The 13056-nt window shown below is 63.5% G+C and overlaps 2 non-coding genes across 2 annotated transcripts; both read left to right on the plus strand.

Moving 5' to 3' along the window:
* Window positions 1–313: 313 nt before the first annotated feature.
* Window positions 314–432, plus strand: LOC131870328 (5S ribosomal RNA). The gene has a single exon (XR_009368649.1). It is a non-coding gene; the product is annotated as a 5S ribosomal RNA (ribosomal RNA).
* A 7806-nt stretch (window positions 433–8238) lies between these two features.
* On the plus strand, window positions 8239–8357 carry LOC131870339 (5S ribosomal RNA). The gene has a single exon (XR_009368660.1). It is a non-coding gene; the product is annotated as a 5S ribosomal RNA (ribosomal RNA).
* The last annotated feature ends 4699 nt before the right edge of the window (window positions 8358–13056 follow it).

A 13056-nucleotide genomic window follows, 5' to 3' on the forward strand; every position in this document is an offset into this window, starting at 1 on the left:
GCCCCGAACATGCACCAAGGTGCACTCGGCCCACATGTGAGCGCAGGTCGTTGCGCCCGAGGTGGTGTGTGGGCACCGCGTTGCAGACGGGACACTGCACGCACACGACGCCCCCTCCAGGTGCACGCACGTAGGCCGGGCCGGGTGCACACCCGACGCCCTAGCAAGGTGCGCGCACCCGGGCAGGGCTCACACTTGGCGAACGGGGCGCACTTCGCGAGGGAGGGTGTGCACCTCGACGGGGGTGGGTGGCCGGGGTGGATTCGCACGTGGGTCGCGGTTTGCTAAGTACACACTGCGACAAGCTCATAACGGGTGCGATCATACCAGCGTTAGTGCACCGGATCCCATCAGAACTCCGCAGTTAAGCGCGCTTGGGCCGGAGTAGTACTGGGATGGGTGACCTCCCGGGAAGTCCCGGTGTTGCACCCTTTTTTAGTTTTTCGCCGGGCGTCGCAATGCTATTTGAATAAACCTTTTGCCCGTTTGCGTTCTCGTCGGGGCCGGGCCGGGCCGGGGTGCGCTGCCCGCACTACCGCGCGCGCGGGGGCGACACCGAGCGCGCACCCGAGGCGCCCCGAGCACACAGGCCACGGTGCAACCCGGGCGTTGTGCGCGCACCCCGGTGCGCCCGAGGTGCTGCGCGCGCACCCAGGTGAAATCGGTGTGCACCTCGGCCAGTGCGCGCTCGGTCGAGTCGCGCACGTTGGCCAAGGTGCACGGTGATGTTTCTTACTCTAAGGTTCCGCACCAGACGCCCGGGACAGGTGAGCGAAGCTGGGCGGGGCCGGGTGCGCGGCCGGGGCAGGTGCACGCAGCTGGAGAGAGCTTTGGAGCACACTTCGGAGCGCACCAATGATGCGCTCCATTCAAAAGTTTCCTGAAAAGGCAAAAAAAGTTGAGATTATAGAATTTCCCACTTGAGAGATTGTAAAAAAAAAAAATTTAAAATGAAGGAAACGCGGGTGCCAAGGTGTGCGCAGCCCAGCCAAGGTGTGCGCACCAAGGCGCCCACCCTGGCGAAGGTGCACGCAAGGTGCGCACCCGAGGCAAACCGGACAATTAACCCAACTTTCGACTTCGCGCGCACCTTGGAGCGCACTTCGGAGCGCTCCTTGGTGCGCACCAATCTTGGGCACCTCGGAGTGCACCATGGCGCCCACCAAGGTGCGCACCCGGGGCAAACCGAGCTCCGACTTCGTGCGCACCTTGGAGCGCACGAAAGGTGCGCACCATGGCGCCCACCAAGGTGCGCAGCCCAGCCAAGGCGTGCGCATCAAGGTGCGCACCCTGGCGAAGGTGCGCACCCGGGGCAAACCGAGCTCCGACTTCGTGCGCACCTTGGAGCGCACAAAAGGTGCGCAACCCAGCCAAGGTGTGCGCACCCCGGTCAAACCGAGCTCCGAATCGTGCGCACCAGAGGTGCACGCCATCGTGCGCACCTTGGAGCACACTTCGGAGCCCTCCTTGGTGCGCGCCGATGTTGCGCACCTCGGAGCGCACCCGGGGAAAACAATGCAATTAACCCGACTTTCGACTTCGTGGGCACCTCGGAGCGCTCTCGGGTTCGCACCTCGGAGCACACCGAGGTGCGCACCTTTGATGCGCTGCCTTCACCAATTTCCAGAAAAGGCAAGAAAACATTGAGAAGGTGTGCGCACCGAGGTGCCCACCCTGGCGAAGGTGCACGCGAGGTGCGCACCCGGGGCAAACCGGGCTCCGACTTCGTGCACGCCGCACCTTGGAGCACACTTCGGAGCGCTCCTTGGTGCGCACCAGGGCGCGCAACCCAGCCGAGGTGCCCACCCCGGCGAAGGTGCACGCGAGGTGCGCACCCGGGGCAAACCGGGCTCCGACTTCGTGCACGCCATGGTGCCCACCGCGGCGAAGGTGCACGCGAGGTGCGCACCCGGGGCAAACCGGGCTCCGACTTCGTGCACGCCGCACCTTGGAGCACACTTCGGAGCGCTCCTTGGTGCGCACCATGGTGCCCACCAGGGCGCGCAACCCCGCCGAAGGTGCACGCGAGGTGCGCACCCGGGGCAAACCGGGCTCCGACTTCGTGCACGCCGCACCTTGGAGCACACTTCGGAGCGCTCCTTGGTGCGCACCATGGTGCCCACCAGGGCGCGCAACCCCGCCGAAGGTGCACGCGAGGTGCGCACCCGGGGCAAACCGGGCTCCGACTTCGTGCACGCCATGGTGCGCACCGCGGCGAAGGTGCGCACCCGGGGCAAACCGGGCTCCGACTTCGTGCACGCCGCACCTTGGAGCACACTTCGGAGCGCTCCTTGGTGCGCACCAGGGCGCGCAACCCAGCCGAGGTGCCCACCCCGGCGAAGGTGCACGCGAGGTGCGTACCCGGGGCAAACCGGGCTCCGACTTCGTGCACGCCGCACCTTGGAGCACACTTCGGAGCGCTCCTTGGTGCGCACCATGGTGCCCACCAGGCCGCGCAACCCAGCCAAGGTGTGCGCACCAAGGTGCACGCGAGGTGCGCACCCGGGGCAAACCGGGGTCCGACTTCGTGCACGCCGCACCTTGGAGCACACATCGGGGCGCTCCCGGGTTCGCACCGGCGTTGCGCACCGTGGTGGGCACCTCGGAGCACACCAAGGTGGGCAGCGAGGTGCGCACCTTTGATGCGATGCCTTCACTAATTTCCATAAAAGGCAAAAAAAAAACGAGATTTTAAAATTTCCGTTTTGAAAGATAGTGAGAAAAAGGGAATGCTGGTGCCATCTTGAGCCCGCCCTGGTGCGCAGCCCAGCCAAGGTGTGCGCACCAAGGTGCCCACCCTGGCGAAGGTGCGCGCCCGGGCAATTAACCCAACTTCCAACTTCGCGCGCGCCAGGGTGGGAGCGCACCCAACAACCGGGCCTGGGAAGAGCCAATGCGAGAAACCCCACCAAACGCTCTGACAAAAAAAGAGGGGGCGCTCCAGTAACCCCGCTTCGGAGCGCACCCTGGGCAAACCCAGCCAAGGTGCCCACCCCGGCCAAGGTGCAGGCGAGGTGCGCACCCGGGGCAAACCGGGCTCCGACAACGTGCACGCCGCACCTTGGAGCACACTTCGTAGCGCTCCCGGGTGCGCACCTCAGAGCACACCAAGGTGGGCAGCGAGGTGCGCACCTTTGATGCGCTGCCTTCACTAATTTCCAGAAAAGGCAAAAAAAAAAGGAGATTTTAAAATTTCCGTTTTGAAAGATAGTGAAAAAAACGGAACGCGCGTGCCATCTTGAGCCCGCCCTGGTGCGCAGCCCAGGTAAGGTGCCCACCCTGGCAAAGGTGCGCACCCGGGCAATTAACCCTACTTCCGACTTCGTGCGCGCCAGGGTGGCAACCGGGCCTCGGAAGAGCCAATGCGAGAAACCCCACCAAACGCTCCGACAAAAAAAGAGGCGGCGCTCCAATAACCCCGCTTCGGAGCGCAGCCGGGGCAAACCCAGCCAAGGTGCCCACCCCGACGAAGGTGCACGCGAGGTGCGCACCCGGGGCAAACCGGGCTCCGACAACGTGCACGCAGCACCTTGGAGCACACTTCGAAGCACTCCCGGGTGCCCACCGGCGTTGCGCACCGTGGTGGGCAGCGAGGTGCGCACCTTTGATGCGCTGCCTTCACTAATTTCCAGAAAAAGGCAAAAAAAAATGAGATTTTAAAATTTCCGTTTTGAAAGATAGTGAAAAAAAAGGAACGCGGGTGCCATCTTGAGCCCGCCCTGGTGCGCAGCCCAGGCAAGGCATGCGCACCAAGGTGCCCACCCGAGGTGCACACCCGGGGCAAACCGGGCTCCGACTTCGTGCAGGCCGCACCTTGGAGCACACTTCGGAGCGCTCCTTGGTGCGCACCATGGTGCCCACCAGGGCGCGCAACCCAGCCAAGGTCTGCACACTAAGGTGCCCACCCCGGCGAAGGTGCACGCGAGGTGCGCACACCGGGGCAAACCGGGCTCCGACTTCGTGCACGCCATGGTGCCCACCGCGGCGAAGGTGCACGCGAGGTGCGCACCCGGGGCAAACCGGGCTCCGACTTCGTGCACGCCGCACCTTGGAGCACACTTCGGAGCGCTCCTTGGTGCGCACCATGGTGCCCACCAGGGCGCGCAACCCAGCCAAGGTGTGCGCACCAAGGTGCACGCGAGGTGCGCACCCGGGGCAAACCGGGGTCCGACTTCGTGCACGCCGCACCTTGGAGCACACATCGGAGCGCTCCCAGGTTCGCACCAGCGTTGCGCACCTTTGATGCGCTGCCTTCACTAATTTCCAGAAAAGGCAAAAAAAAACGATATTTTAAAATTTCCGTTCTGAAAGATAGTGAAAAAAACGGAACGCGGGTGCCATCTTGAGCCCTTCCTGGTGCGCAGCCCAGGCAAGTTGTGCGCACCAAGGTGCCCACCCTGGCGGAGGTGCGCGCCCGGGGCAAACCGGGCTCCGACTTCGTGCACTGCATGGTGCCCACCAAGGCGCGCAACCCAGCCAAGGTGCCCACCGCAGCGAAGGTGCACGCGAGGTGCACACCCGGGGCAAACCGGGCTCCGACTTCGTGCACGCCGCACCTTGGAGCACACTTCAGAGCGCTCCTTGGTGCGCACCAGGGCGCGCAACCCAGCCGAGGTGCCCACCCCGGCGAAGGTGCACGCGAGGTGCGCACCCGGGGCAAACCGGGCTCCGACTTCGTGCACGCCATGGTGCCCACCGCGGCGAAGGTGCGCACCCGGGGCAAACCGGGCTCCGACTTCGTGCACGCCGCACCTTGGAGCACACTTCGGAGCGCTCCTTGGTGCGCACCATGGTGCCCACCAGGCCGCGCAACCCAGCCAAGGTGTGCGCACCAAGGTGCACGCGAGGTGCGCACCCGGGGCAAACCGGGGTCCGACTTCGTGCACGCCGCACCTTGGAGCACACATCGGGGCGCTCCCGGGTTCGCACCGGCGTTGCGCACCGTGGTGGGCACCTCGGAGCACACCAAGGTGGGCAGCGAGGTGCGCACCTTTGATGCGATGCCTTCACTAATTTCCATAAAAGGCAAAAAAAAAACGAGATTTTAAAATTTCCGTTTTGAAAGATAGTGAGAAAAAGGGAATGCTGGTGCCATCTTGAGCCCGCCCTGGTGCGCAGCCCAGCCAAGGTTTGCGCACCAAGGTGCCCACCCTGGCGAAGGTGCGCGCCCGGGCAATTAACCCAACTTCCAACTTCGCGCAGCGCCAGGGTGGGAGCGCACCCAACAACCGGGCCTGGGAAGAGCCAATGCGAGAAACCCCACCAAACTCTCTGACAAAAAAAGAGGGGGCGCTCCAGTAACCCCGCTTCGGAGCGCACCCTGGGCAAACCCAGCCAAGGTGCCCACCCCGGCCAAGGTGCAGGCGAGGTGCGCACCCGGGGCAAACCGGGCTCCGACAACGTGCACGCCGCACCTTGGAGCACACTTCGTAGCGCTCCCGGGTGCGCACCTCAGAGCACACCAAGGTGGGCAGCGAGGTGCGCACCTTTGATGCGCTGCCTTCACTAATTTCCAGAAAAGGCAAAAAAAAAAGGAGATTTTAAAATTTCCGTTTTGAAAGATAGTGAAAAAAACGGAACGCGCGTGCCATCTTGAGCCCGCCCTGGTGCGCAGCCCAGGTAAGGTGCCACCCTGGCAAAGGTGCGCACCCGGGCAATTAACCCTACTTCCGACTTCGTGCGCGCCAGGGTGGCAACCGGGCCTCGGAAGAGCCAATGCGAGAAACCCCACCAAACGCTCCGACAAAAAAAGAGGCGGCGCTCCAATAACCCCGCTTCGGAGCGCAGCCGGGGCAAACCAAGCCAAGGTGCCCACCCCGACGAAGGTGCACGCGAGGTGCGCACCCGGGGCAAACCGGGCTCCGACAACGTGCACGCAGCACCTTGGAGCACACTTCGAAGCACTCCCGGGTGCCCACCGGCGTTGCGCACCGTGGTGGGCAGCGAGGTGCGCACCTTTGATGCGCTGCCTTCACTAATTTCCAGAAAAAGGCAAAAAAAAATGAGATTTTAAAATTTCCGTTTTGAAAGATAGTGAAAAAAAAGGAACGCGGGTGCCATCTTGAGCCCGCCCTGGTGCGCAGCCCAGGCAAGGCATGCGCACCAAGGTGCCCACCCGAGGTGCACACCCGGGGCAAACCGGGCTCCGACTTCGTGCAGGCCGCACCTTGGAGCACACTTCGGAGCGCTCCTTGGTGCGCACCATGGTGCCCACCAGGGCGCACCCGAGGCAAACCGGGCTCCGACTTCGTGCACGCCGCACCTTGGAGCACACATCGGAGCGCTCCCAGGTTCGCACCAGCGTTGCGCACCTTTGATGCGCTGCCTTCACTAATTTCCAGAAAAGGCAAAAAAAAACGATATTTTAAAATTTCCGTTCTGAAAGATAGTGAAAAAAACGGAACGCGGGTGCCATCTTGAGCCCTTCCTGATGCGCAGCCCAGGCAAGTTGTGCGCACCAAGGTGCCCACCCTGGCGGAGGTGCGCGCCCGGGGCAAACCGGGCTCCGACTTCGTGCACTGCATGGTGCCCACCAAGGCGCGCAACCCAGCCAAGGTGCCCACCGCAGCGAAGGTGCACGCGAGGTGCGCACCCGAGGTGCACACCCGGGGCAAACCGGGCTCCGACTTCGTGCACGCCGCACCTTGGAGCACACTTCAGAGCGCTCCTTGGTACGCACCAGGGCGCGCAACCCAGCCAAGGTGCTCACCCCGGCGAAGGTGCACGCGAGGTGCGCACCCGGGGCAAACCGGGCTCGGACTTCGTGCACGCCGCACCTTGGAGCACACATCGGAGCGCTCCCGGGTTCGCACCAGCATTGCGCACCTTTGATGCGCTGCCTTCACTAATTTCCAGAAAAGGCAAAAAAAAGAAAAAAATGAGATTTTAAAATTTCCGTTTTGAAAGATAGTGAAAAAAACGGAACGCGGGTGCCATCTTGAGCCCGCCCTGGTGTGCAGCCCAGGCAAGTTGTGCGCACCAAGGCACCCACCCTGGCCAAGGTGGGTCACGGGGTGGGTCCTAGGGTGGGTAACGGGGTGGGTACTAAGGTGCGTGCCAAGGTGGGTCATAGGGTGGGTGCCAAGGTGGGCACCAGGGTGGGTGTGCACCAACCCTAGCCAGGGTAGGTCACGGGGTGGTTGTCGGGGTGGGCGTCAAGGAGCCAAGGTGGGTGGCAAGTAGCCAAGTTGCGTGCCAAGGTGGGTGTCGGGGTGGGTGCCAAGGATCCAAGGTGGGTGCCAAGGAACCAAGGTGGGTGTCTGGGTGGGTGCCGAGGTGGGAGCCAGGGTGGGTCCCAAGGTGAGTGCAAAGGTGGGTGCCAGGGTCAAGGTGAGTGCCAATGTGGGTTCCAAGGTGCCAGGGTCAGGGTGAGTGCCAATGTGGGTTCAAAGGTGCTAAGTTGGGTGCGAGGTTGGGTGCGAGGGTGGGTGGGTGCCAAGGTGTGCTAGGTGGAAGCCCGGGTGGGTCGGCATCCCATGGGTGTCGAGTTGGGTGCCTGATGGGTGCTTCTTGTCAAGTTTTAGTCGTCGGGACTCATTTCGAGCCTTAGAGGTCGTTTCTTGTCCGGTTGCCCTGTCTTCGACCTGGGAACCCAATTTTGGTCCTCGGGTCCCATTTTTTTTTGTCTCGCATCCCACTTTTGGCCTGTGGCCTTTTCGGGGTCGATTCTCGTTTTGGGCATCAGAGCATGTTTCTTCTCCTAAAACCCAATATTTGTTTATTAAGTCTCGGAACACATTTTTGTTCTCGTGGACCCATCATGGGTCTTGGAACGCATTTGTGGTCCTTGGGTCCCATTTTGCATCCCGAAACTTGTGTTTTGGTGCTTGATCCCTATTTTGGGTGCCCACCTTGCACCAAGTGCGCACCCGGGGCAAACCGAGCGCCTTGGTGCACCGGGGCAAGATCGAGCGTGCACCCGAGGCGCCCCGAACATGCACCAAGGTGCACTCGGCCCACATGTGAGCGCAGGTCGTTGCGCCCGAGGTGGTGTGTGGGCACCGCGTTGCAGACGGGACACTGCACGCACACGACGCCCCCTCCAGGTGCACGCACGTAGGCCGGGCCGGGTGCACACCCGACGCCCTAGCAAGGTGCGCGCACCCGGGCAGGGCTCACACTTGGCGAACGGGGCGCACTTCGCGAGGGAGGGTGTGCACCTCGACGGGGGTGGGTGGCCGGGGTGGATTCGCACGTGGGTCGCGGTTTGCTAAGTACACACTGCGACAAGCTCATAACGGGTGCGATCATACCAGCGTTAGTGCACCGGATCCCATCAGAACTCCGCAGTTAAGCGCGCTTGGGCCGGAGTAGTACTGGGATGGGTGACCTCCCGGGAAGTCCCGGTGTTGCACCCTTTTTTAGTTTTTCGCCGGGCGTCGCAATGCTATTTGAATAAACCTTTTGCCCGTTTGCGTTCTCGTCGGGGCCGGGCCGGGCCGGGGTGCGCTGCCCGCACTACCGCGCGCGCGGGGGCGACACCGAGCGCGCACCCGAGGCGCCCCGAGCACACAGGCCACGGTGCAACCCGGGCGTTGTGCGCGCACCCCGGTGCGCCCGAGGTGCTGCGCGCGCACCCAGGTGAAATCGGTGTGCACCTCGGCCAGTGCGCGCTCGGTCGAGTCGCGCACGTTGGCCAAGGTGCACGGTGATGTTTCTTACTCTAAGGTTCCGCACCAGACGCCCGGGACAGGTGAGCGAAGCTGGGCGGGGCCGGGTGCGCGGCCGGGGCAGGTGCACGCAGCTGGAGAGAGCTTTGGAGCACACTTCGGAGCGCACCAATGATGCGCTCCATTCAAAAGTTTCCTGAAAAGGCAAAAAAAGTTGAGATTATAGAATTTCCCACTTGAGAGATTGTAAAAAAAAAAAATTTAAAATGAAGGAAACGCGGGTGCCAAGGTGTGCGCAGCCCAGCCAAGGTGTGCGCACCAAGGCGCCCACCCTGGCGAAGGTGCACGCAAGGTGCGCACCCGAGGCAAACCGGACAATTAACCCAACTTTCGACTTCGCGCGCACCTTGGAGCGCACTTCGGAGCGCTCCTTGGTGCGCACCAATCTTGGGCACCTCGGAGTGCACCATGGCGCCCACCAAGGTGCGCACCCGGGGCAAACCGAGCTCCGACTTCGTGCGCACCTTGGAGCGCACGAAAGGTGCGCACCATGGCGCCCACCAAGGTGCGCAGCCCAGCCAAGGCGTGCGCATCAAGGTGCGCACCCTGGCGAAGGTGCGCACCCGGGGCAAACCGAGCTCCGACTTCGTGCGCACCTTGGAGCGCACAAAAGGTGCGCAACCCAGCCAAGGTGTGCGCACCCCGGTCAAACCGAGCTCCGAATCGTGCGCACCAGAGGTGCACGCCATCGTGCGCACCTTGGAGCACACTTCGGAGCCCTCCTTGGTGCGCGCCGATGTTGCGCACCTCGGAGCGCACCCGGGGAAAACAATGCAATTAACCCGACTTTCGACTTCGTGGGCACCTCGGAGCGCTCTCGGGTTCGCACCTCGGAGCACACCGAGGTGCGCACCTTTGATGCGCTGCCTTCACCAATTTCCAGAAAAGGCAAGAAAACATTGAGAAGGTGTGCGCACCGAGGTGCCCACCCTGGCGAAGGTGCACGCGAGGTGCGCACCCGGGGCAAACCGGGCTCCGACTTCGTGCACGCCGCACCTTGGAGCACACTTCGGAGCGCTCCTTGGTGCGCACCAGGGCGCGCAACCCAGCCGAGGTGCCCACCCCGGCGAAGGTGCACGCGAGGTGCGCACCCGGGGCAAACCGGGCTCCGACTTCGTGCACGCCATGGTGCCCACCGCGGCGAAGGTGCACGCGAGGTGCGCACCCGGGGCAAACCGGGCTCCGACTTCGTGCACGCCGCACCTTGGAGCACACTTCGGAGCGCTCCTTGGTGCGCACCATGGTGCCCACCAGGGCGCGCAACCCCGCCGAAGGTGCACGCGAGGTGCGCACCCGGGGCAAACCGGGCTCCGACTTCGTGCACGCCGCACCTTGGAGCACACTTCGGAGCGCTCCTTGGTGCGCACCATGGTGCCCACCAGGGCGCGCAACCCCGCCGAAGGTGCACGCGAGGTGCGCACCCGGGGCAAACCGGGCTCCGACTTCGTGCACGCCATGGTGCGCACCGCGGCGAAGGTGCGCACCCGGGGCAAACCGGGCTCCGACTTCGTGCACGCCGCACCTTGGAGCACACTTCGGAGCGCTCCTTGGTGCGCACCAGGGCGCGCAACCCAGCCGAGGTGCCCACCCCGGCGAAGGTGCACGCGAGGTGCGTACCCGGGGCAAACCGGGCTCCGACTTCGTGCACGCCGCACCTTGGAGCACACTTCGGAGCGCTCCTTGGTGCGCACCATGGTGCCCACCAGGCCGCGCAACCCAGCCAAGGTGTGCGCACCAAGGTGCACGCGAGGTGCGCACCCGGGGCAAACCGGGGTCCGACTTCGTGCACGCCGCACCTTGGAGCACACATCGGGGCGCTCCCGGGTTCGCACCGGCGTTGCGCACCGTGGTGGGCACCTCGGAGCACACCAAGGTGGGCAGCGAGGTGCGCACCTTTGATGCGATGCCTTCACTAATTTCCATAAAAGGCAAAAAAAAAACGAGATTTTAAAATTTCCGTTTTGAAAGATAGTGAGAAAAAGGGAATGCTGGTGCCATCTTGAGCCCGCCCTGGTGCGCAGCCCAGCCAAGGTGTGCGCACCAAGGTGCCCACCCTGGCGAAGGTGCGCGCCCGGGCAATTAACCCAACTTCCAACTTCGCGCGCGCCAGGGTGGGAGCGCACCCAACAACCGGGCCTGGGAAGAGCCAATGCGAGAAACCCCACCAAACGCTCTGACAAAAAAAGAGGGGGCGCTCCAGTAACCCCGCTTCGGAGCGCACCCTGGGCAAACCCAGCCAAGGTGCCCACCCCGGCCAAGGTGCAGGCGAGGTGCGCACCCGGGGCAAACCGGGCTCCGACAACGTGCACGCCGCACCTTGGAGCACACTTCGTAGCGCTCCCGGGTGCGCACCTCAGAGCACACCAAGGTGGGCAGCGAGGTGCGCACCTTTGATGCGCTGCCTTCACTAATTTCCAGAAAAGGCAAAAAAAAAAGGAGATTTTAAAATTTCCGTTTTGAAAGATAGTGAAAAAAACGGAACGCGCGTGCCATCTTGAGCCCGCCCTGGTGCGCAGCCCAGGTAAGGTGCCCACCCTGGCAAAGGTGCGCACCCGGGCAATTAACCCTACTTCCGACTTCGTGCGCGCCAGGGTGGCAACCGGGCCTCGGAAGAGCCAATGCGAGAAACCCCACCAAACGCTCCGACAAAAAAAGAGGCGGCGCTCCAATAACCCCGCTTCGGAGCGCAGCCGGGGCAAACCCAGCCAAGGTGCCCACCCCGACGAAGGTGCACGCGAGGTGCGCACCCGGGGCAAACCGGGCTCCGACAACGTGCACGCAGCACCTTGGAGCACACTTCGAAGCACTCCCGGGTGCCCACCGGCGTTGCGCACCGTGGTGGGCAGCGAGGTGCGCACCTTTGATGCGCTGCCTTCACTAATTTCCAGAAAAAGGCAAAAAAAAATGAGATTTTAAAATTTCCGTTTTGAAAGATAGTGAAAAAAAAGGAACGCGGGTGCCATCTTGAGCCCGCCCTGGTGCGCAGCCCAGGCAAGGCATGCGCACCAAGGTGCCCACCCGAGGTGCACACCCGGGGCAAACCGGGCTCCGACTTCGTGCAGGCCGCACCTTGGAGCACACTTCGGAGCGCTCCTTGGTGCGCACCATGGTGCCCACCAGGGCGCGCAACCCAGCCAAGGTCTGCACACTAAGGTGCCCACCCCGGCGAAGGTGCACGCGAGGTGCGCACCCGGGGCAAACCGGGCTCCGACTTCGTGCACGCCATGGTGCCCACCGCGGCGAAGGTGCACGCGAGGTGCGCACCCGGGGCAAACCGGGCTCCGACTTCGTGCACGCCGCACCTTGGAGCACACTTCGGAGCGCTCCTTGGTGCGCACCATGGTGCCCACCAGGGCGCGCAACCCAGCCAAGGTGTGCGCACCAAGGTGCACGCGAGGTGCGCACCCGGGGCAAACCGGGGTCCGACTTCGTGCACGCCGCACCTTGGAGCACACATCGGAGCGCTCCCAGGTTCGCACCAGCGTTGCGCACCTTTGATGCGCTGCCTTCACTAATTTCCAGAAAAGGCAAAAAAAAACGATATTTTAAAATTTCCGTTCTGAAAGATAGTGAAAAAAACGGAACGCGGGTGCCATCTTGAGCCCTTCCTGGTGCGCAGCCCAGGCAAGTTGTGCGCACCAAGGTGCCCACCCTGGCGGAGGTGCGCGCCCGGGGCAAACCGGGCTCCGACTTCGTGCACTGCATGGTGCCCACCAAGGCGCGCAACCCAGCCAAGGTGCCCACCGCAGCGAAGGTGCACGCGAGGTGCACACCCGGGGCAAACCGGGCTCCGACTTCGTGCACGCCGCACCTTGGAGCACACTTCAGAGCGCTCCTTGGTGCGCACCAGGGCGCGCAACCCAGCCGAGGTGCCCACCCCGGCGAAGGTGCACGCGAGGTGCGCACCCGGGGCAAACCGGGCTCCGACTTCGTGCACGCCATGGTGCCCACCGCGGCGAAGGTGCGCACCCGGGGCAAACCGGGCTCCGACTTCGTGCACGCCGCACCTTGGAGCACACTTCGGAGCGCTCCTTGGTGCGCACCATGGTGCCCACCAGGCCGCGCAACCCAGCCAAGGTGTGCGCACCAAGGTGCACGCGAGGTGCGCACCCGGGGCAAACCGGGGTCCGACTTCGTGCACGCCGCACCTTGGAGCACACATCGGGGCGCTCCCGGGTTCGCACCGGCGTTGCGCACCGTGGTGGGCACCTCGGAGCACACCAAGGTGGGCAGCGAGGTGCGCACCTTTGATGCGATGCCTTCACTAATTTCCATAAAAGGCAAAAAAAAAACGAGATTTTAAAATTTCCGTTTTGAAAGATAGTGAGAAAAAGGGAATGCTGGTGCCATCTTGAGCCCGCCCTGGTGCGCAGCCCAGCCAAGGTTT

This window comes from Cryptomeria japonica, unplaced genomic scaffold, assembly GCF_030272615.1.
Source record: "Cryptomeria japonica unplaced genomic scaffold, Sugi_1.0 HiC_scaffold_314, whole genome shotgun sequence".
NCBI lineage: Eukaryota > Viridiplantae > Streptophyta > Pinopsida > Cupressales > Cupressaceae > Cryptomeria > Cryptomeria japonica.